The sequence below is a fragment of the Nipponia nippon genome, unplaced genomic scaffold, assembly GCF_047370975.1.
Source record: "Nipponia nippon isolate SJK-2023a ecotype South Korea unplaced genomic scaffold, ASM4737097v1 scaffold_4, whole genome shotgun sequence".
In the NCBI taxonomy this organism is placed as follows: Eukaryota; Metazoa; Chordata; class Aves; order Pelecaniformes; family Threskiornithidae; genus Nipponia; species Nipponia nippon.
Window position 1 is genome coordinate 62,168,077 of NW_028262358.1, and position 23,000 is coordinate 62,191,076.

A 23,000-nucleotide genomic window follows, 5' to 3' on the forward strand; every position below is an offset into this window, starting at 1 on the left:
TTCCTTTTTATTATTTTATTATTTGACTGTTAGCTAAATAATAAGTATTCCTACGCAACCTGTTTAGGATGTGTGAACCAATTTATATGAAATAAACCTGCTACATACTTGTGCTCTTCTTTTTTATTTCAGTTTTCATGCATTTCTGTAAGACTCCTGAATCAGCATTTCTCTGGCTCAAAGTAGAAATGCTAAAATATCCAAGGATTTTTTTAGAAAGTAAGTAACAAAATATTTTATTTAGGAAGTGAACCTGTTATGTGTAAAGGAAAAGGACCAAAAGTACACCAGGAAATTAAGTGTTTGGGTATGGGATTTTTATAGATGTGTAATCACATAAACGCTGAATTAATACAAGGAGCAACAGAACTGTTGCCATTTCTGTCAGGAATTACCCGTCTGGTATTGGTGGGGATTCGGTGCCCAAACCTTACTGTGGATCCTTTTTAGAAAGTCTACCCATAGCCACAAGTTGAGATGGCCAAGTAGCCTCTTCAGGTCAGACCTCAAGGGTGACCCTTATGCGCTGGACGAGGAGGAAGGGAATTTTCTTGCTTGTGCACCCTCGTTCTCTTGGTCTCTTTTTACTTGTCAGCACTGTCCTCTTTTGAAAACTGTAGGGAATAAACAAGGATTAACCACTAGATGGCTGTATTCAGTAACAAAAGGCCACACATACATTCCTCTGCTATAATCCATACTAAAGATACATTGTTGTTTTTATAAGCTCAATCAGTCTTTTCATGGGCAAATTCATGTGGACAGGCCAAAGAGGCAGGACAACCCACCCTGACAAGGTTATTGGCTATATAAGCAAACTTGCTTATTCTGTGTATTGGTAGTTGGGCTACCCCAGATAAGGAGAGTTACCCCAGATAAGGAGGGCTGTGGGGTGCAGTGCAGAGTTGTGTGCAGTAGCTCTTCACAAAAGCAGCCTGAACAGGACAGCTTGGTCAGCACTGAGCCTGAGCATGTAGGTCCTGAGCTGTCCTCTAGTGGTAGACCCAGCCTAATTCTAACAGAGGCCAAGGATGACATCTCCTGCCGGGACTATGGGGAGGCACTCCTACCTCAGTTTGAGGTGTTGCTAGAAGTCCCAGATATGGAGTACTGGTCAGTCTATGGCTGTGCTGGACATGCTTTTGGGTGGCAGAGGCAGGGTAAAGCAAAAGTAGCACATCTCTGCTCCTTTCCACAAAGGAGAAGTCCACAGATGACAAAAGAGGACTGTGGTGAGTTAACCGTGGCTGACAGCCAAATGCCCACCCAGGTGCTCACTCCCTCCTCCCTCCCCTCCTCCTCCAGTAGGACACAGGGAGAAAATAGGATGAGAAAGTCATGGGCCAAGATAAAGAAAGGGACATTGCTTGGCAATTACTGTTGCAGGCAAAAGAGACTCAGTAGGGGAAAATTAATGTAATTTATTGCCAATTAAAACAGATTTGGGTAGTGAGAAACAAAAAAAAGCATTAAAACACCACCTTTCCTCCCCCCTTTCCCAGGTTCAACTTCACTCCTTCAATCCAGACTCTTCTACCTGCCCCAAGTGGTGCAAAGGGGGAGAAGGGGTATGGTCAGTACACAGTGGTTTCTCTCTGCTGGTCCTTCCTCCTCACACTTTTCCTCTGCTCCAGTGTGAATTACCCATGGATTGCAGTTACTGTCAGGAAAAAACTGCTCCGGTGTGGTCTCTCCACAGGCTGCAGTCCTTCAGGAATATTCACTTGCTGCAGTGTGGGTCCTCCATGGGCTGCAGGGTTTATCTGCTCCGCTATGAAGCACCTCCTCCTCTTCCTCCTTCCTTCTCTGACCTTGGTGTTCCCTCTGCTGCTTCTCAGTCTTTTTTCCTTCCTCCTCAGACTCAGAGGACTCTCTAGAAATCATGGAAATTAAATACCTAGCGTGTCTACTTGGCTTTGAGCCTTCTTTCAATGATCAGCTGGGAAGGGCCTGCCCTTGGGTGCATTGGGAAGGACATCCAAGTGAGCTGTTAGCCCCCAGCATTTCTGCTACACTGGGATCAGCCCGGGCACAGGTAGCCTTTCTTCAGCATCTCTGAGAGGATATGCAAAAGTAGTGGACTGGCAGCCCCAGGCTCTTGTAAAAGCCTGGCAAAGCCATGGCACACAAAGCAGGAGCTCCAAGGATCACACCAGCAGGAGCTAGCTGCAGAGCTCATGGGACGCATGGTCTGGGCCAGTGGGGAGGTTCCCTGCACCTGCTGGTTGACCATACTTGCTGGTGGTGGTCCTGAGTTGACGGAGAGTTCATCCAGCATTTATAATGGGGCAAGGGACCTGATGGACATGGTGTCTGTTAGTGAGGCCCCACTGATCAGCTGGTGGCTGTAAGGTGCCTCTTTTTTGTCTTTGATAGGATGCCCTGTGTGGATGCTTTAGCAGGCAGTGATCAAGCACACTTTTTAATGCATGGCTTTACAATGCAAAGGCTAGGCTTGTGTCCTGAAATGTCAAAGAGGGCTAGTTGTCCATATGTTTGTTTATTGCACTTCTGTGGACATGAGTAAACCAAAAAGGTACCTTTGTTGTATTTTATCTCAGTAATCCCATGTTGACCATTGTCAGCTTTACCAATCTGCCATGTATCAAGGGGTGGCTGACTTCCATCTTTTGCTGTCTCTAGTCGTAGATTCGCAGCCCTAGTGATAAAATGGCAGGCCAGCCCTGTGAAGGTCTCTCTACCTGTACGGGCAGCTCCGTAGATCTGTCTGTTGCTTTGCTCCCTGTTCCTCGGTTTTGCACACCACCACAACAGAAAAGGCAGCTGTGGGTAAGGCCATTTGTCTGAGCAGGACTTTGTGAGCCACAGGATACATCAGATGAGGGCATTATGGGGTTAGTTAGTGTGATAGAGGGGTCTCGTCAAAGGTGCCAAAAAGGTTTGTGCACTGGGTATCATTTCAGACAGGACCTCAAGTGGACACTTAGGGAAAGAAGGGAAGGGCTTGCAATGTGGATGTGGTTGGTGCATCCACACTAGCTCCTGTGAAATCTGGGAATGTAGTATTATTTCACTGGCCACATCTGCATTGCTGTTGAAACACTTCTTCCCCAAGACTGACCATTGGCTTGTCTCACCATTACCAAATCAAGGTAAAGATAGCTTAGGGGTGCTTCCAAAAGCTTCACTGGTGTATTAGCTCTTCTCCACAGGATATCTAATAACTCGTGCTTAGAGAATCACAGCAAACTTTTGTTCTCGGAGAAAAGGAAAAATTAGTTCTGTCAACAGCAATGGTATTGCTGTGGTCAGTTAGGCTTACAGAGAAAGTCAGAAACAAGAGATCTCTGGTCATTGCAACCTAGAAAGTAAAGCTTTAATCCAGTTATGTTGTCCATACTTAGCAAGCCTTTGAAATGCTTTTGAATGTTAATTATAGCGTCACAATCCTGTCAGGCCCTAGGTTCTAGATGGCATCTAAATTAGGTCCTTAATAAACCTAAAACATCTGCAATGAAACTTGAAATGATGCAATGATTTCAGTGGATCAGGCAGATAGAAAGTTAAGACCAATGAAAATGAAATCGTGTGCCTACTACATAGGCGAGTTACCTACAGGTGAGATATTTCAGTGGTTCCCAATGGCTTGGCAGCATGCCCACACTGCTCTGAGCCGACCGCAAGCAGAGCACGGGGCACAGCACCCCGGGGCAGAGGAGGTGACCGTCCGGCAGGGATCACACCTCCCAGGCAGGGTCACAAATTACAACAGTCCAGGCAGAAGAGTGATGCAATGGCCCTAGACAACAGGGTGAGGATAAAAGCCCCAGTATGCTACTTGACTGCAGCAAGGTGCTGCCATCTAGCACCCCCTGAAAGTTTTTTCCTCTGCCATTTTGTTTGTCAGGAATTAAGAGAAAATGTACTCCTCTCTTTTAAGTGCTTTTCTGGCTCCTGACACCTACTGGGTGTGTGAAAGCAGAGGTGCCAGTGTCTTAGCCAATATGGATTTCCGTGCCCTGTAACATCCACTTTTACCCTTTTACATAAATGCAGTCATCTTCCTTGAGGGAAATAAATGCTAATTTTGCATTTTCAGAGGTGGTGTGTGGATGGATATAGGTACCTAGCTTTAGTCTGCCATATTTGAAAATGTTGATCCAATCCATAAAGGAGTAAGAAACATTGTATATTAAGCATTGTTTTGTTTCTTTTACCATTTAGAAATCACATTGTTATGTTAAAAATCTTTTAGAAAGCAAATTAAAAATCATTAAAAGGGGCTGAAGATTTTATTTCATAAAGGATTTTGAAATGTTTGAAACCTGAATGTTGAACTTGTCACCAAAGAACGCTAGACAAGCGATAACAATTCAGCAAAAGAAGTCCAGACCTGCAATTAGCCTAACTTGGACTCACACAGGAATTTCACTTTAACAAAAACCTGTAGTTTCAGTGTTCTTTTTTTTTTTTTTTTAATGACAAATTTAAGCAGATCATCTGATTATGTCAGGAATTTCTCATTTCCTCTAAAATAGTATTTTGGCAGAACTGACGTGATATTGTGAAATACTGCTTTGATAGCACTGCTTTTTTTTAATTTGGAAGTATTCTGTCAGATTTTTTTCAACCACTTTGGATGTGACTAACTTTTATAAAGCATTTTCTTCCTGACTACCTGCTTTTTAGAATCGTTATGATATCCAGGCTGATTTCACAGGCAGAATGTGGAAACCTGGCCTCACAGACAGGCAAGAGGAAAATCAGTCCCTGTCTTCAGTATGGCAAGCTTTTTCCACCTACGGTTCCTGGAGCTACCTCATTCTTGGCCAGGCAATTAAATTACTTGTTTTAAGGATTTTTTTTTTCCCCTGTAGAGCAGCTTTTTTGTTTCTACATAGATTAGAAAGAGCAGAGTAATTTTTAAAAATAGAACGGTTTTAACAGTTTCTCGTAATTTTAAAATGTGAAAATTGTGGATTCATCTTAAGAGAGGAGCAGAAGTTCAAGGCAGTTCTGCCTGATCCGAAGCGATGCTGCATCCCAATTACCAAGCATTATGATGAGAGCCCAGCGATAGGAAATCTTTGCTTCTGCATCCATATCTGTTAAAATCTTTTAAATGGATTTCTATTTCTTGACATAAAACAGTGAAGTGTAAACACTCAGTAAAGCACTGGGTTAATCACTGGGGTATCCTGGAAAAGTACTGTGGCACCAAAAAGCTTCTCTGCCCATCTAGGCTGAGTTCCTGGTTACTGTCGCTCGCGGGGACTTTGATATGCCCTGACAGGGGTTAAGAAGAAACAGTGATGCAGAATGGCAGGCAGGTCAGGCAATAGCTACCAAAATAACTGGCCCAGAAGGAGGGACTGGTGTATCTTATTGACCATGACAATTGTCTTCAAAATCTTGTAGCAAATTCCCAGGCGAAGAGTATAGTTTTTCTACACCTTTTCACTGCTCCAGCAGTGAGATTTGAATTTAGATTATTAGCTACTATATTCAAAATGAAACTACTGGGGTCAGCTGAGAGTGTCTGAGATGAGATTTAGCTGAGGCTGAAGTAGTTTAATCAAATTTTTCCCTTCATCTTAGTCTTTCGGTAAAAGGAAGGCTCTCTCTCCAGGGTATATCATGTAAAACTGGTGACTGCAAATTTATTTACAAGATTTCATAAAAATGGTGCAAACCCTTTTTTTAATTATTTTTTATTAATGTCATAGCAATAGAAATCAGTATGAATTTCAGATTATGCAAATAAGGAGTTACACAAGCATACTCTAGAGACTCTTCTTATGCTGAGTGGTGATTTATTTATTAACTTTTTGTCCATTTATGCCAATTGCCAGTAAGCCTCCAGAGTTCTGTCTGTTGTTTCTAATAACAGGACCAGGGCTCATGCAAATTCGGAGAAAATACATGGTTGCAGCTTTCTAATATGGGGAAATGAGGGATATCTTAACAGACCATCAAGCTAATCTTGCGTCTCTGTTTAGTCAGTCCTTGATGAAACTGCCCATTGTGATGCCAAACAGAAAGTGAGTTGTGATTACGAACCTCTCTTTAGAGCTTGCGGGCTATGAGCCTAGCTCCGACCATCACCTTCTCTTACGGAAACATTGTACCTTCAAGAGATGGTGGTGGCTTTTGTTTGCTGCACCAGGAGGCAGGATTAGGTATGTATATATAATATACATTTTTATAGAATATCTCAAACACCTGATCTAGTATATGAAAATGTTATGCAGAGCAGTGTTACTAGGAATGCTATTAGAAAAACCCAACACCTGAAGCATTGATAGGTTAAATGATATGTCTAAGTTGTATAGGAAAGTTGTGGGAGACTCAGGAACTGCCTCAAATCCCTCCAAACCCACAAAATTATCTTATTCACAGGCAGACCTCTAGAAAGGATTCATCTAAATGCTAGGTAGTGGAAATTGAACTCCAGTGCTCTTGTTTCCTCGCTCCTGTGATGAATACTTTGCTCACCTTTTCCTCTTTTTTCTCTCTACGTGGCTGAAACTAGTGCCTGTTAAATGTCCTGCAGCAGCTGTATCTTGCCCCTCGCGGGTACATACTGTTTGTTCTGCATACCTTTAGCAGCTGTCATGAATGCCCATCAGCAAACATTTATATGACGCTATTAATATTATTTAGTTAAAGATGTGACACATAACGTCAAGGATGAACACTGATGAAAAAGCAAGCTGTCAGATACTGATTCAAAAGGCTCAGGACTGCTCATCTGGAACCCAGGGCACTGTGAGGTCAAGTACTTCCCCTTATTCAACCACACACAATACCCCTTGCTGCTCTGTATTTTTAGCTTCAAGCGTTTTCTATCTTTGGTATCGGATTGTTCCACCAACAATTAAGGTATAAGAAGAGTTTTGAAGTGAACAGCTGCCAGGAAGCTTTGTTGGAAAGCTCGCCGTGTTAACTCGGGTGCTGGCGTACTTCTCACACTCGGATTTGAAGAGATGGCAGTGGAAGATTTCAAGCCACGAACAAGGCCATGTCAGTTCTGTATAGTTTTCTGTAAGCAGGTGGAGGTGACACCTTCCTCAGGAAAAGGATGTCAGGTAGTAAAAATACAGGTAGAGAGGCAGCGTGTAGCAGTGGGATTTTCTAGGGCCTTCTTTATGGGAGAACTGAAGTGTGTTGATGAGCAGCATCTTGCCTGGCTGGTGGTGCCCCTTGGGACGGTAAGAATATTAATAGCTGTTTGGGTCACTTTCGGTCTCAATATTGAAATTTGCATGAAGTTTAAGAAGAAAAGAGATTCTTCTCTAATCTTCTCCTTTTGCAGTTTTAATCAATGAATGAGTATGCTTAGGGAGACAGGCCTTCCTCTGCTGTGCTGGTAACCCAGCCCTCAGGGTGATGGGTTTGAACCTGAGAGCCTCCAAGTGACACCGGTCACTGGGAAAGCTGTCACCGACTGTCTGCCTCCTTCAAGCTGACAACAATGCAACCCATAAAGTGCTCGGGCAAGTGCGAGTTGTTTACCTGATTCATTTAAACTGACCATCCCTTTTTTTTGCTTTTAAAAAGAAACATGGGTCAAATTTCTCACGAAGCTCTGAAGGGTGAGCTATAGCCACATAGCTATATATCTTGCTCATTGCTGTGGTATTTGAATATTTTATTGGACTCTATAATGCACAACTGTCAGCGGCTGAAGCTTGTGGTGTTTTTATCAACCTTCAACAGACACAGGAAAGACCAGGAGCCATCTGGATTCCCTTTTATAAAATGGAGAAAATTATAGAAGAGGGAGGAAATATTTACAAATAGTAGCTATGTGACTTCTCAAGCAAAAAAAAAAAAAAAAAAAAAAAAAAGGAAAAAAACCCCATAGTTTAATGGCAGGGAGTGATTCTTCAGGAAACAGTTCTCCCAAGCTTTTGTGCCATTTTTAGCCTTGATCACGTAAGCAGAGCACAGCAGCTCTCAAAGGATCCACGCAGGCTGCTGGCTCCACAGGGCACGTGGGGGCACACTGCTGGTCAGTCTGAGCGAGGAGGGAGAGAGGGCGCCCGCATGCCTCTGGGGAGGTGACACCTCAGAAAAGGTAGGTATAGAAGACATCTGTAGAGGATTACAGATTACTAGATTGTTTCTCTGGGAAGTCTAGAGAATATTTTTTCTTTCATTGCCCATGAGGTTGCATTGTCCCATGCTTTTGTTACGATTAGAAATAAAACCTCGTCTTGCACCAGGGCGGCTGCAGCGCTGGTTGTTCTGGCTCGCAAGAGGCAAGGTGAGGTCGTACACCCACATTGCATTCTCTGAAACACGGACGGTGCAGTTGGAGGGTGCGAGAGGCAGCCCTGTCTTACACAGCCGAGGTGGAGCCCCTTCGGTCTGTCCCATGTGGGGCAAGGGGATGCACGCAGCTCGCCTGGGGCCAGCTGTTCCTAAGGCCTTCCCACGGCTCTCCCCAGAAGATGAGCACATCTTCAGCCCTTTCCACTGAAAACAACTGCAGTGAAAAAGTGCAAATAGCTCAGCACAAAACCCAAAGCCTGGGTGTGCTCCGAAGCGCAGGGTAAATAAAAGATACTCACAGCTGGGTAGGCTGCTAATCACTTGGTGGAAATATTTCTTAATTATGCAACAGGCAGCCTTAAATAACCGCCTAGAAAAAAACCAAAGACTTCTTCCCTCTTGATGCAATGCCTTCTTAAAGAGTCAGAGGAGCACTGAGAGGCAGCAGAGACGGGCAGCAACCGTGAAGTCCTGTGGGCTTCACAGAGCGGCTGTGGTGCGAAGGGTGGGCCAACAAGAATCGTACGCTGGAAAGCCAGGCATCTGGGGCAGACTGGGATGGTTGCTGATCACGGAGCAACGTGCTTGTTTGCAGAGGGGAAGACAAAATGCAGCAGGCAGGCAGGGAGGCCGCTGGCCAAGCAGGCAGGAGGAGGCTGTGACAAGCAAGGGGGAGGCAAAAAATGGCTAAAAGAGGAACTGGGAAGGAGAATCTACCCACAAGGAAACTTTTATCAGCCAGCAGTGTGACAGCACTCTCACTGCACGACAGCGGCTGTGTCGGCCACAGGCGCTGCCCTGGTGCCCTGGCTGGCTCGGGGTCCTCAGCACAGCCAGCCCCATCCCGGCACGGGCAGGCAGCAATGAGCATCTGCAATTGGAAAGCACAGAGGTGGAGACATCGGGATGCCAGAGCAGATGGGAGACCATGCATGCAGCAAAGCTGTGGAGATCCGCCAGCCCCAAGAAGACAGTGGAGTAGTGGGCACTGAAGGCATCATTTGAGGACATCAGATGAGTGTACTTGATGTGCTGCTCCAGCCAAAGGCCTGCTTCCCATCTGACATCTTCTGGCAGCAATCACTTTAGAAATGGATGGAAGTACATGCGACGTTTTGGAAAAATATGACAATATTTTCATGTTGCTTGGAGAGATGTGGCTGGAGATAAGAGCTGTGCCTAAAACAACTCATCTTGAACTGAAATAAAGAAAAACTGAGACTTACGTACAAGCATTTGCACCTGAGGTACATAGACGTGTGAAAAGCACCTAGATAAAGTGTTTAAGGAACAAGAACTATTTTCATGTGGGAAAGGAAGAGGTTGCATGAATCACGATATACTTCCAACTTAGATTTTACAGACATGAGGTTTTAGGGAGGAGAGATACAATCTAAAAGTTGGCAGAATTTGTTTTTAAAGCACGTATCTGTGGAAATGCTATACTTTGAACCAAAAAAAACCCCAAATCAGTGACAAAAGTCAGAATAAACTACTTTGTTTAGCAAAACAGCTGCACGATCTACCAAATCCTGTCTTGTGATGACAAGCCACATGAAATCTGTGAAGATAAGCTACCACCAGTGGCTAGTTTCCCCCATGTCTCATTGACAAGGGGTGGGGAGGAGTATGCGTAACTAATACCCAGGGGAAAAGTAGGGGACATCTGTTGAAGTAATCCCTCATTACTCTCAAGTGGGTATTGATCACGTGAAATCAGATATGCTTTTGTACTCACATTCCTCTGGTCAGCAGAATCTGGAGACGGTCCAAACAGAAGTAGCAGAGGAGCAGCTAAGTGGCCTGGTGGTACAGCATCCTACCCACCGCTGCATGCCTGGAGGGGTGGAGGAGGTGGGACAGGGGTGAGATGAGCCTCTGCACTGCACTGCCGGTGGGCAACGAGGACAGACTCATCCAGTCTGGGTGAGTATTTAAGGGTGAACTCTTTTGTTAAGATTTTCACATGTGGTCTTTGATTAAGCTAGAAGTAGGAGGATAAAAATGAGTGTTTGAAGTTGGAAAAAATCACCTGTCATTTGTTCAGGAAACTCAGGTTATTCTGTGACTGTGCAAGAGAAGTTTCTGGGTGTGGTGTGACATATCTTTTCCTGTTTCTCACTGTTATTCAGTGAGATTCTGGTTTTTTAATTGCAGTTATTATCTTTACCTGATAAACTTAGTTCTGGTGACAAGATAAATAATGTTGTAAGCAAGACCTCATTTTCCTCTCACTGGTTTCTTTGGTTAAGTAACTTACGTTAGTTACGGAGGAAAGCAAGGTATGATGTAAATACACCCTGTCCTTTTTATCCAGCCTTTCGGTAATATTGTATTGTGCCAGGTAAGGACTTAATGTTAAGGTTTTGACATTATGTACAATGATATTGCAAAAAGCTTATGTTTTTTTGACAGAGATAATTTTATAATGATAAGCTGCAGTGTTAAAAAAAAAAAAAAAAAACAAACCCAAAAACCAAAACAAAACCCAAAGCAACAAAACTGTCTGCTTTCTCTTTCTTCACCCTGATCCCAGTTTTTCAGGAAGAAATAGATATACAAATCTAATGCACAGATACCCTGGTTCATTTGCTGTGAGCAAGGCTAAGCATGGTTCTGTACATTGGTCTCTCCTGAGCGACTGGTATGGTATAAACATATCTGTCCACGCTCACGCCTCCAGCTCTCTAGAGAATCATTCTGAGAAAAGCTGAGAAGAATGAACCAGAATTTAATCGCAAAAAAAGTTGTGTCCTTGTGTGTGACTGGGATGGTGTCAGCGGTTAGAAACTCACACCTAGCTCACGCTTCACCACGCAGTTTGGGTAGGGGTGAATGGCTGGGCTGGGCAGGAGACACACCGCTGAGGTGTTCCTTCCTCCCATGCTGGAAACACACTTGTCTGGGGACTTTCTGAGACATTTGCTTTCAAAATTCACAGCAAGGATGACAAAACCTGAAAAAAAAACCAGATTCTGCTAGTCTGCGTTTATGGAAGCAGCAGACAAAGAGATTTCAAGGGGTTTTGCCACACATCCTAAAGACTGTGGGCCGTATTTTGTGTGGTGCAGGGGGAACTCATGGAGGCTGCATTGAGCTTGGGGTGAAAACAAGCTGTAATGAGCTGACTTCACCAGCTTTCCACATTGCCTTGGTCACACCGGAGAGCCCAAGGGGAGCACTGGAGAGCGCTCTGGCTCCTGCACCCAGGGACCACCTGGAGTATTGCTGGGCAGGGATGGATGCCCTGACCTGCGCGAGTGCCCTGCCAGGAACCGGCTCAGTTTACCGACACTCGGACCTCAGGGTAAAGTGGCAGCACTGGTATTTGCTGGCATACAAAATACATGGAGAGGAGGAACGAAGTGGAAATTCTGCCAAAGGTGAGGTGGTGTGCTGCCGCTCTCCCAGCACAAGCAAACCACCCGAGCACCTGGACACTGGTGTGAGCCCCTGGCTGGTTCACCCAGACTGCGCCCGCCAGCCTGCACCTGAGTCAGCTGGTGCCATTCTTCTTGGTAATTAACTCTTTTTAAAGAGGCAACACAGTAATCTCCTGCAGACACAAATGGGAAACCCCCTCTTTGCAAATGACCTTGTAAAAGCACCATTCAGACTCTCCCCAGACGGAGCCTCCGGAGAGAAAAATTCCTCTTCAGACCTATCAGGCCTGAATCTGTTGGAGAAAAATGGTCCTGAGGTATCTTCAGTCCTGCAAGTTGCAACCTGGAGTCCTTGGAGCTGAGAGGGACAGGGAAGTCCCAGATAAAGGACGTTTCTCTTGAGAAAAGGCCTTAACAGGCTTCCCTTGTGTTATCTCCAAAGCCAGCTCCAACACCAGCCCACCACCAAGTGTGGCCAGGACCCCCAGAGAAAGAAATATCTCCTGTACAAGAAGCGGTTTTCATTTCTCCTTTGGGGATGGGCTACCCTGTGCTCTATCCAGGTGAGCTGTCACATATCTCGCCTGCCCTGTGGCAACGCCACTCCTGGGATCCTGCCAAGAAGGACTGCTCGTGGGACACGTGACTTTTGAACACAGCCTGAATCCAGGCTGAGCTGGCTTGCAAAGAGGCTTGGAGCTGGACAAGGAAGACCCAGCGACCTGCCCCAGGAGTCGGCGAGTGTAGACAAGTGTAGGTGTGGTCAGGCTGACCTCTAGTCACCATGAAGCACCCCATAGCATAGAGGCTGGTGATAGCTGGGCTACTGTAAATTTGTCATTTTTCATTTCTTTTAGTTATAAAAATAAAAAAATCTCAGTTCTTCATTAGCTTTTTTTCCCCCCCCCTGAATATAAACTAATCTGAGAGCTATTTATTTCTCACTTACATGGTGCTTTTTATTCTGATAGCAAATATACTTCTAAGTTCTTTTGTTTGTGTCCCTATGTAAATCTTGGTACAAATATGTGAATTATTGTTTCTTAAATTAACACTTTCCTCTTGAAAGTTTTCAGTAACCTGATGCAGGAAACCAATAGCACATGGTTTTCTCTTATTTAATGTAGGAATAAAATCAATTTTTTGATTGTGTTTGCAGTTTGTTTTGCCCTTATACAACACAGCAATTGAGTAGAATTAAAAATAAAGAACATCACATTTTCCAGACTGAGGGCTCAAAGGGTCCTTTCCTCGGTTGTGCTGGAGCAGCTCAGTAGCCAGAGCATGGCAGTGGAGCTGGGTGGATGGTGCAGACACGTAGGAGTAGGGAACATTTTGCATTGCCACATAATGCCAAAACTTGACGGTTGAACTCTAACCCAGCACCCTGTGTGTCACCCATTTGTTCTTTTGACATCTGACTTGTTTACAGCATGAACACTTCTCTCCCACATACAGGGATTGAAACTCCCCGAAGTCTAGCACCAGATGCCAGAAGATAGGGTGGTTTATACATTTTGAATAGAGGGTAGGTAAAAAAATTTACCTGTTATGAAACTTTTTCAAGGGTTTGACTTTTTGCTTATTTTTCGTGTGGATTAAATGGGTACACGGGGGCTACTAAAGATTAATGACCCTGGTTATCTGCCTAGGCCTATTTTTGTCTCAAGTCAAAAGTTTCTTGCAGTTCAGAACTGACAGTCGATGGGCTGTGTAAAATGATTAGATCTTTTCAAAGGAATTCCACTTTATCAAAACAGAACACGAACATTTGTAGAAGTATGAATTTGGGAACATTTTGGGCATCTTCCCAAGTCCGAGTTGCACTCACATCGAGGGAAAATCAGAGGCTGGCAAATCTAAAGGCAATAAAGAATTTTTTATTATCAAATTAGTCTCAGCGGTAGTAAATATCTACTCTGGAGGTAATAAAATTCTAAACATAGAGGGAAAAATTTTTCAGTAAACATCCTGGTTCTGTATCTAACATTTCCCTTAAATATTAATGTAATGGAAAGTATTGTTCTTATGTGATACAAGTAAATAACATCACTTCTTCCTGAATGCAACTTACACCCACAAATCCTACAACAGTTGCCTGAAGGAGGAAAACAACCAGTGTCATTCTATGTTAATTACTGGAAACCAAAGCTTCTTAAATAAACCTGATTCCATGCTTTGCTGATGTGAATTACTAGCCTGGTTGATAAAAGTGATTATGTAGACTTTTGTGAGGTATTTGTTTCGGTATCGTACAATGTTTGGACAGAAAAATCTAGCAACTCTTGCTGGCAAAGAAACCATGCCCATTAACCTGAGAACTGATGCCCCGGCAGAATTACTAATAGGCTGGCAATAAGAAATCTTCAGCACACGACTTCTCTAGTTATTTTGTGCAGAGATCAATGCCAGATTTGATCTCATTCTACATTTTAATCTGTGGCCAGGAAGAAAATACTAAGTCACTACTGATAAAAACCAAACATGGCAAGAAGACTGGGAAAACAATAAAAACGGAGGAGGCAGAGGAGTCAGACAGTGTAAAATAGATGTGGTGGTATTATATCCTGAGAACAACAAAGAGGATAGGGGGCACAGTGGGCAAATAGCTCAATATGAGTTCACAGTTCATTACAGGGGTAAAAGGGAATGATGCAATTCATGGATGTATAAGCAAGCTAGGAGAAGAGGTGATTCTTGCCCCTGTATTTCTCGTTGCTGAGATTTTTTTCCATGCTAGTAACTCTAAGTCTTTTTACCGGTATTTCCCAGGTCTCACTGAGATCACAATTTTATCTTTATTATGAATATTTTTCCACTGCAAAGAGGGTTTTGTCCTTTGATTATGGCAATAAGTCACAGCAGATATAGATAAAAGCCAGCTAGATGAACTTCTCACTTAACTTCCTTGTTCAGGCCACAGTGGTTTAATCTCGTCTCCCTTGATAACCTTGAAAACCTCAGAGTAAACAAGTGGGTCATCTCTTTCCCCCAGTTTATAACATTAACCATTGTGTAAGCTGGATACAAATTCTCTGGTACAACTCAACTCTGTCATGAGTCAAAGAAGCTAAACATACTGATCTGCAGCCAACTGCAAGCGGTGTACAGAGAACTGTGGCCCAGTACTTTTCCTTGTCGTTTGACAACATTTCAGATCTTTTGCTTTGTTAGAAAGAGCCAGGTAGTTCTTCGATGCAGTTCCACTGACTACAAAGGAAAACCCTGTTTTATTGAATGCACTGTTAATGCAAGTGGAGGATGTATTGTCTTTGGCAACAATGCCAAGTATCTTGCCATTAACACTTATTCCAAACAGCCCTGGCCTGTTATAACTCTATTATTTGCTCTGATTTTCTACACTGGGAACATACTGGGCCTGAACTGGGAATTATTTGAGAATTCAAATACATTTCTAGAACACTGGTATAATAACCAAGGAAATGGTAATGAAGTGGGTTTAGTATTTAACTGTTGTTTAGTGGAGAGACAAGTATCTAGTTCCACATGCTCCCTTTGGGCAAGTTTCATTCTAATTCCTCTAATATCCCATGGAGTACCTGACAGAAAACAAGACATAGTGACTTCAGAAAAATGAAAGAGGAGTCTCAAAAGGTGAGACTCCATTGATCCCAAAGTTATGTTGTTAGTGGGGAGTGAGGTCATCCTCAATGCAGATAGAAATATTAAGTATTGTTATTTACATATGGGACCTTTTGCCTCAGGATGTCAGTGCATACTGTAATCATCAATGAATTTAATCTCATAACTACTGAGGAGAGTTAGGTGAGTGTGATTTCTCCAATTTCATGCAGAACGAATATATAAATGGAAGAAGTGAGAGGTTAATTACCCCGGATATTCAAGGCATTTAAATGCCTGACACCCATTGATTTCAGGAGACACTAGTTGCCATAAGTTTTGAGTGTCTCTGTTGATTGCCCAGCATCAAACTGATTAGTCAGGAAGGTATGAAGTAAAAGGCAATCTGCGTATTGCCCTGATTTTCTAACTTTCTCCAAGAGGAAACATCACCTTGGAAATGGGTTGTAAGATTCATCTCATCAAACGTGTCACCTTTACAGTGTAAACATCTATATCTGATCTAGTCATCTGGATGCTCCTTGTAGTCAAGGGAGGGAAAGACAACGGAGACGAATAGCACCTTGGGCGTCTGCACCGCAAAAGCGGGATACCAAAACACAGCCTGCACCAGCTGTGGTCATCCGCTTACCCTTGCCTCTGGTATTTGCTATCCTGAGATTTCGCTGGAAAAAATTACAAAACATATCCAGGGGATTTCCACGCAGTCCTTGATGCTATCTTTAGAGTGCTCTAACGCAGTTTCAGAATAAAGAACTTGTTTGTACTTTTTCTTGTGTCTACTTGTCTCTGCTTCACCCAGCTCAAAACAAGAGAGTTTATAGATTAAACACTTACTGGCTCCACATCCCTATAAAGTCATCATCTCCTGGTTTTGCTGACCTCTGTCATGTCCTGTGATTATTTTCCATTTATTATAGGCTTTGCTGGGTTAATTTTATCTGCTGATGATATTTTCATCATTTCAATATTAAAACAGATTTATTCAATCTTTTATACATTAGCAAGTATTTTTAAATAGCTTATTGCTTTTTAACTGGGCAAAAAATGAGTCATGATTGATACGATCTAGCTACACATTCCCTAGAACTGAAAATATTTAGTTACACCCTGAAACATAACAGAAAGATCATATTGATGAAAAGAAGTTGGGCACAAACAGAGCTCCAGCAGCTATACTGCAGGTGTTATTATTACAGGCTGAACCTTCATTGTAGAGAAGAAAAAAAGAGATAAAACCTACCAATAACTGCTGTATTTCCTGCTGGACTTTGATGAGAGCTGAATTCGAAGCTATTTCCAAATAGGAAGCGTTGTTAACGCAAAAGAGTAAATACTGTGAAATTTGGAAGGTCAGCCCTTTGCAGAGTGTGGCCAGACTTCTGCATTTCTGCAGAAGAAGGGAAGCATAAAGGAGGAGCATTAGGCACCGGAAATTTTCAGCAATTTGTGACCCTCGCCTTCTCCAAAGCCTCGGAGAGCAGAGGAATGTGCCCAGCCCAGGACCCGGCGTGAGGGTGGCAGGACAGTGAGGCTGAAGCCTTGTTGCGGTGCAAAATGAAACCACAGGTACCTTGGGGAGTCGATTGAAGCTGGAAATGCTGTGCCATCTACAGCACACGTAGACACTTCTATAAATCAACATATAGCCACGCAGTGGAAAGCATAACAAAGCTCTGCACATTAAAGACCAGCTTGTTCTTGGTCACAGCTGTTGGCAGGCTTCTCTCCTGGGAGAGGAGAGCGAGCCTGGATCAGAGAATGCATGCGTGACAGTGAGGTAACTCAACATTGTAGATGAAGTTGTGGTTGTAGTCAACTTACAATGTGCAGACACCTGAAAAACCCAAATCCTCAGAAAAAATCTTACCAGTCTTGAGGAGGACTGAGTGCATAGCGGAGCCCAGAGTGGAAATCTGATGTAGTGCCAGTGCAGGGGAGATGAGCAAAGCTTAAAGGTATGATGTAACAGCAAACTGCCTGAACTGAAAGTCAGTTAATTAAATAATGAAACCCCAATAATATGAAATTCTGCCTTAATAGGTCTTCCCTGCTGAGTGCCCAAAACAAAAAGCGAGAGGAAGAAAATTCTGGTGATGAATATGTTAAATTTGACATTCACGTAGACTCAGGTTTGGCTGGGCCTGACGGGGCCTGAGCAACACGTCTGGTCTGAGTAATGCATTTTGAACTTCAATGGTGCACACTACTGATATGACTCAAATGCACAGGAGCGCCAGCAAGCACTGGAGGCTTTTCTGCCTCCAAGCACCTGACCTGGTGCCAGCCTTCAAGGAGAACAGCTCTGCCAGGGGTCATCATTCATTGCTCTATCACCACCACCCAAACTTCCCTTTTTTAAAAAAAGCCTCTGGAAGTGATGACTTTTTTCTTTTAGGCAAATGTAGGCTGGCCTAGACATGCACATGATTGTGAAAAAGCCATGCAACATCATCCTTTTCAGTTAGACTGTGCGTTAATAATACGTAAATGAAAAATAATGTGATCTCTTCCCTCCAGCAGAAATAAGTCTTGTCCTCATTGCAGGTAATAAGTTCCAGGTTAAATAAGCTATAAGCTATCATGCTGAAATATCAGTTTGGCTACTTTTCTTGCCTTTTAGATGGTTGTGCATTAAGGACCACAGCAAAGGTTAAGACACCTAATTCCCATTAAAGCAAGCAGTGCAAGACGTGCATATATTTTAATGAGGTCTTAACAACGAGGTCTGCTTAGATAGGCATGCCTTTGTGGCACAAGGATTGCAACAGAAGCAATTTACGGTGCATCTTTTCACTCCAGAACGCATAAAAGGAAGTAAGAGACTGTTTTTGTAAGATAGCTGGCCAAATCCCCATCCTAGTTATCTTACAGCATAGCTGGAGTAAAGTTGCTGAAGCCAATTGAATCATTAAAGGTTTACACCAATATAAACGTTACTGGAGTTTGCAGTAAGATGTTTACCAGGCGTCACAGCAGTGCACACTCTTCTGTCACCAATGTCAGGCAACAGGAAACGAAACGAGTCCTGCAACGAGCAACGTTAGTAAGTGGGAATTCTGACCCGGTGATCTCACGGTGCATAATACTTCACGCTGTGACCAAATTCTGCCCCACGGTACTCAGCAGCGTATCTGAGAGCGGTCAGTAAGAAAAGCATTGGTTTCAAAGCGCAAACCACTGCACAGAGCTGTGTTCCTTGGAGCAGATCCCCAGCTCACCGGCTTTGCTTTACATTGTAAATGAGAAGGGGATTTTGACCCCTTCTTGTGATGTGCCACCAAACAGTTGCTTTTTTAGAAAACATAGTACCGGCTGGGAACTGGACGAACTCACAATGTGCACTCATATGAGCTCATATGAATCCCTTGACATGGAGCCATAACCAGAGAACAAAACCTAAGTTTCCCCCCCTCCCCCAGTAATTCACCAGGGGAAATCTGACTTCCTGCCCAACACCACAGATGTGTACTAGAGCTTAACCAAAGAAAAGGGAGGGGGAGAAAAAAAAAAGCCAAATCAATAACAAAAAGAATCATTGCTGTCAGAGATCAGGGGTGGTGGGAGGGGGGAGACGTTACGTATGTAATATTATTCACTTTAGTGAGGCTGGAGGAGGGGGTAGTCTGGATAGCATGCCGTAGGCTGTCTTTCAATATTAGACACAGGGAGTTTTTTGAAAATTAACATTAGTACAAAAAGAAGTCATCATAAAACTCCCAAGCAAAATTACCTGCTCTTATTTTAGGTTTCTGTTTGACAGACATTAAATACATTTGGCATTTTAAGTATATAGATATGTATATATACATACAGGCTTTGTTTCAATAGACATTTATCTTGACAAATGGCAACGCAATGCCACTGGGCTGACTAGGTTTCCTACAGCAGCTGTTTGGCGTAAAAGGGCTGCGAGAGCCCGTTGCAGGGGGTGCTGGGCTGCCCGGGAGGCAGCGGGAGGCCAGCCATGGCTCCGGCCAGCCGCAGCAGCCCTCGGCTGCTGCACCGCGGGGGAACTGACCGAGTCGGCTCAGCTGCAGGTTGAGAAGTGATAATGCTCATGCAGGAGCCGTGGCTGTCCTACTAAAAATAAGAGCTAGAATGTGTCCTACTAAATATAAGAGCTAGAGGCAGTCTTCTCCAAAATAACCATGGATGGTCAAGGAAAGGGAAGTTAGCAAAGTAGCAGCTCAATTAAACCACTTCCAAGCATTTTGTCTTTCTTCCCATGCAGCTAGGACAACCCTTCTGAACCAGGCAAGGGTTGATGCTATCAGTATTTATCACCGTTGTGGAGAAAACATCAGCACGGAAATGACTGTGTCATTTTATGTTTTTAAAACTGACTGTGTCAGTTTATGTTAGTGCATTGAATCTGCTCCCATCAGCGACAGGTTTGCTGTGCTGCAAGTTAAACGCGAGCACCTGAGGAATGGAGCACTTGGATGTAAAGGCACCTGTACTTCTAACTCCGGATTTTAAGGGGCCTTAGCAGTTTAGTATAAACTGAAATTGTAACTGCTCAGTGTTGTGGTTTTCTATTTCGGTGCTGTACATATTACACTGTAGTGACCTACTCAAGTATGCAGGATAAAATTATGCAGCCGCTGCTCCCCTGTGGCTCTTACCTGAACAAAAAATGTTACCGTGCTGAACCACTTACTTTGCACAGATTGAATGCACAAGTTAATGTCATGCACTGTGGCCTCATGGCCCCAAGTGCACAAAGTTATGCTCAGCATGAGTTTTTGGAGATTTATATCCAAAACACTTATATCCAACATCTTGATGCTACTGAAATCTTCACAGGCCTCCCTCAAATACTGCCTGAAGTCCTTCAGTAAAAGCCCCAGGTACTGCGGATCTCTCTGGTGAGTCTGTGTCCCCATTCCCACGCTGCAGAGGTGCTCAGAGGTCTTCCTGGTACCAAAATCTCAGCAGGACTCTCAAACAAATCATCATTCTGGGTGTCTGAACTAGCAGGTCTGGTCCTACTAGATATCCCTGCCTGCTCATTGCCTCCTAAACATAGCCAGGGTTGAGCAGGTTAAGTTTGTTGTTTTTTTTTTTTCCCCAGTAGGTGGACTACCTCCTTGACATAGCAGCTTAAAAGTCCCTACTGTGCCTGTTCAGATACTGTGCCAAGTATCACAGTCCCAGGTGGGAAAGACACCTTAGCATACCCCAAGAGCTTTGGTCTCATGATGGGGGTCTTTTTTGTGTGTGTCACTGAACCGCCTTTTCTCCTATGCCTATCACCGTCAGTGTAAAGGTCATAGCTACCAGATATGGATGATGTAACTGACTTTAGACACTTCTGAGGAAGGGAGTGGTATTGATTAGGACAGTCTGTAGCATGAGCAGGGATATCAGGATGAAAGACAGCGGACAAAATGGCTATCAATCACTTGTGATCCAATCAAACATAAAAAGTAGATGTGAACCCACTCCTACTTTTACACTAACTCAGACAAATGTTCGTCATTTCCATTTATTGCATTCCTACTTGCTCCAGGCCATCGGTGGGTCAGCTGGACTCTGTATACCAAGTTGCATGGAAAGCAACTCATGAAGGTCTAATCAAATAAGACATCCTTACTTAAATAACTACTGCTCGATAACTACCTCAGAGAGACACAGTTTGTCCATGTGGTCTGCCTGCAGCGAGGGAGTAGCACTGCAGACTGTGGGTCCCCTGCATCTGCAGGTAGCTCTTCTCTCCAGCTCTGCTGGGCGAGGGGGAGTACTGTGCGGGATGGGGATGGGGCCGAACAAGTGCAGGGAGAAAGGATGGGCAGACGGCTCACAGGCAGTAAACAGGATGCCTTACCTTCTGCCTAAACGTAGAACATCGCAGCCTGCGCCTAAGACTCTAACAGCAGGGACTCTCCGTTCTTGCTTTCCCTGCAAACCAGCGACCACACCGAGTCCTGCCTGGGGCTCCTGGGATAAACACTTAGGTCACTGGCTTGATGTAAGTGTTTTGATCGAACAGAGTACATGCTGCTTCCTGCTCCCAGCCCCGTTAAGTGGCCTAGTGCTTCAGATCACACCAAAGGCTTGCTGAGCAGAGCACTGAAGTATCAAAAGATAAACTGATGTTCTCTCTATGTGAAAAATTTCGTAAGTGCTTTCTTCTTTTCTGTGTCTCAAGTTCTCTGTTAATATAGTGGTTAGATCCCTGAGAAATCCAGAAACATAGCTAATATTCAGATCATCCATCTTCCCAGTCAGGAATTACGGAAATCACCTAAAAGTATCCCTTGGCCAAACAAAATGAATATGTAAGCACCGCCTGCGCAGCAATCCCTTCCTGCACTGTATTATAAGGAATTCCAGTGCAATGTAAGTAGTCATTAAGCCAATTGTTTCATATCAGTTTTGCCTTTCTACTAAGAAAAGAATCTCTGGCTATGAAAGATTCGCATTTTAGCAAAGAGACTTCCAGAAGCGGTCACAAAAAGGGAGAATCCAAATAAAAGTTCTCTCTTGCAGAACAGGAAGGAAAAAAATACATGAACTTGAAGAGGTGTCTGGGCAAAGAGCAGAAAGCATCAGAGGGTCAAAATCCCCTAAGGACATTAGGGAAATACCAGAGTATTTAAAAAAAAAGGCCCTACTAGCTTTAATGTTCCCACACAAGTAAATCACAAGAGACAGGCTGGGCGCTCATTTACATAGGAGCTTCAGAATGAGACGAGCCTCATGTGACTTTAGGGTTATGAGTAACAGGCCCAGAAAGCAGCAGAGAAAAATCAGTGGGATCTGGGGTATTTAATCTGAAATCCTTTGCGCAGAAGTTGCAGTTAACAGCAGCTGGAGTTAACCAACCTCCCGACACTGAAGGTGTCATGACGGAGGCTCTGCCTTTTCTGCACGTAGGGGCTGATGGCTGCCGAGGCTGGATGCCGTGAGCTGCCTCCATCTCCTGGTGGAGACATCCCTCCCAGTCTTTGCCTGCTCTTTCAGCACCGAGGTGTCTGCCTGGTGCAGAAGTTCAATGAATCGGGTGGGCATGTGAGTTGCATGAGTTGTAAAGAAAGGGGAAGGAGGGTACGGATAAACAAGAGTCAGATCTTGAAAAACAGGAGTATGCTGTATAGATGGGGTTGGTAGATCCAGCAGGCTCTCCTCTGGGGGGAACAGGCTGACTTCTAGGTTGTATTATCTGAGAAGAGGGGTACGTGGGTCCAGAGGGAGCTGGGCTAAACTGTAAGGAGAGCAGTGGCCATGAGGAAGGTGGACAGGCATCCAGGAACACGGGCTAGAGAGCTGAGTGAATTACAAGGACTAGCTAACATGCAGCAAAAGTACATCTACATGGCTTCAGTTGGTACAACACTGAAGCATATGCTGAGGTGTGCTCCTGAGCAGCCGGAAGGGATTAAAGCGTTAACCAGGATAGAGAACAGCTGATCTGGAGAAGTCAGCCTCTTAGGAAAGGGTCCTCTTTCCTGACCGCACAGGGACATTTGCAGCACCGACTCATTTTTTTCCTTCAGGTCACTGGCAACACCAAGAAGCCATAGTAGTGTACAGTATTGCCTGTCTAGGCAGGGGTCTGAAACACCTGAGTGCCGGTACAGGCATACTCATGCCACACTGAGGGTGTTCAGTGCAGAAATCCCCTGGCAGTGGGGCTGGGTTAGACTGAGCTTGGGATGAGAAGAAAATTCAAGTACTTTTTCTAGTAGCAGTTGGCAACTTGCTTTTCAGGAGTTATTGAGCAACCCAGATGCCAAGGCCAAAAGGTGAGGGGCTTCCCTGCTGAGGGAA

General features: G+C 44.1%; 1 long non-coding RNA gene across 2 annotated transcripts; it reads right to left on the reverse strand.

Annotated features, from left to right (window-relative positions):
* Positions 1-7,833: 7,833 nt before the first annotated feature.
* On the reverse strand, positions 7,834-16,925 carry LOC148053334 (uncharacterized). Of its 2 annotated transcripts, none has more exons than XR_015708442.1 (3): positions 16,468-16,925; positions 9,977-10,075; positions 7,834-9,437 (listed from the first exon to the last, which is right to left on the reverse strand). It is a non-coding gene; the product is annotated as an uncharacterized LOC148053334 (long non-coding RNA). The 2 variants fall into 2 exon arrangements; XR_015708443.1 differs by having other exon boundaries at positions 9,977-10,222.
* Positions 16,926-23,000: the final 6,075 nt, after the last annotated feature.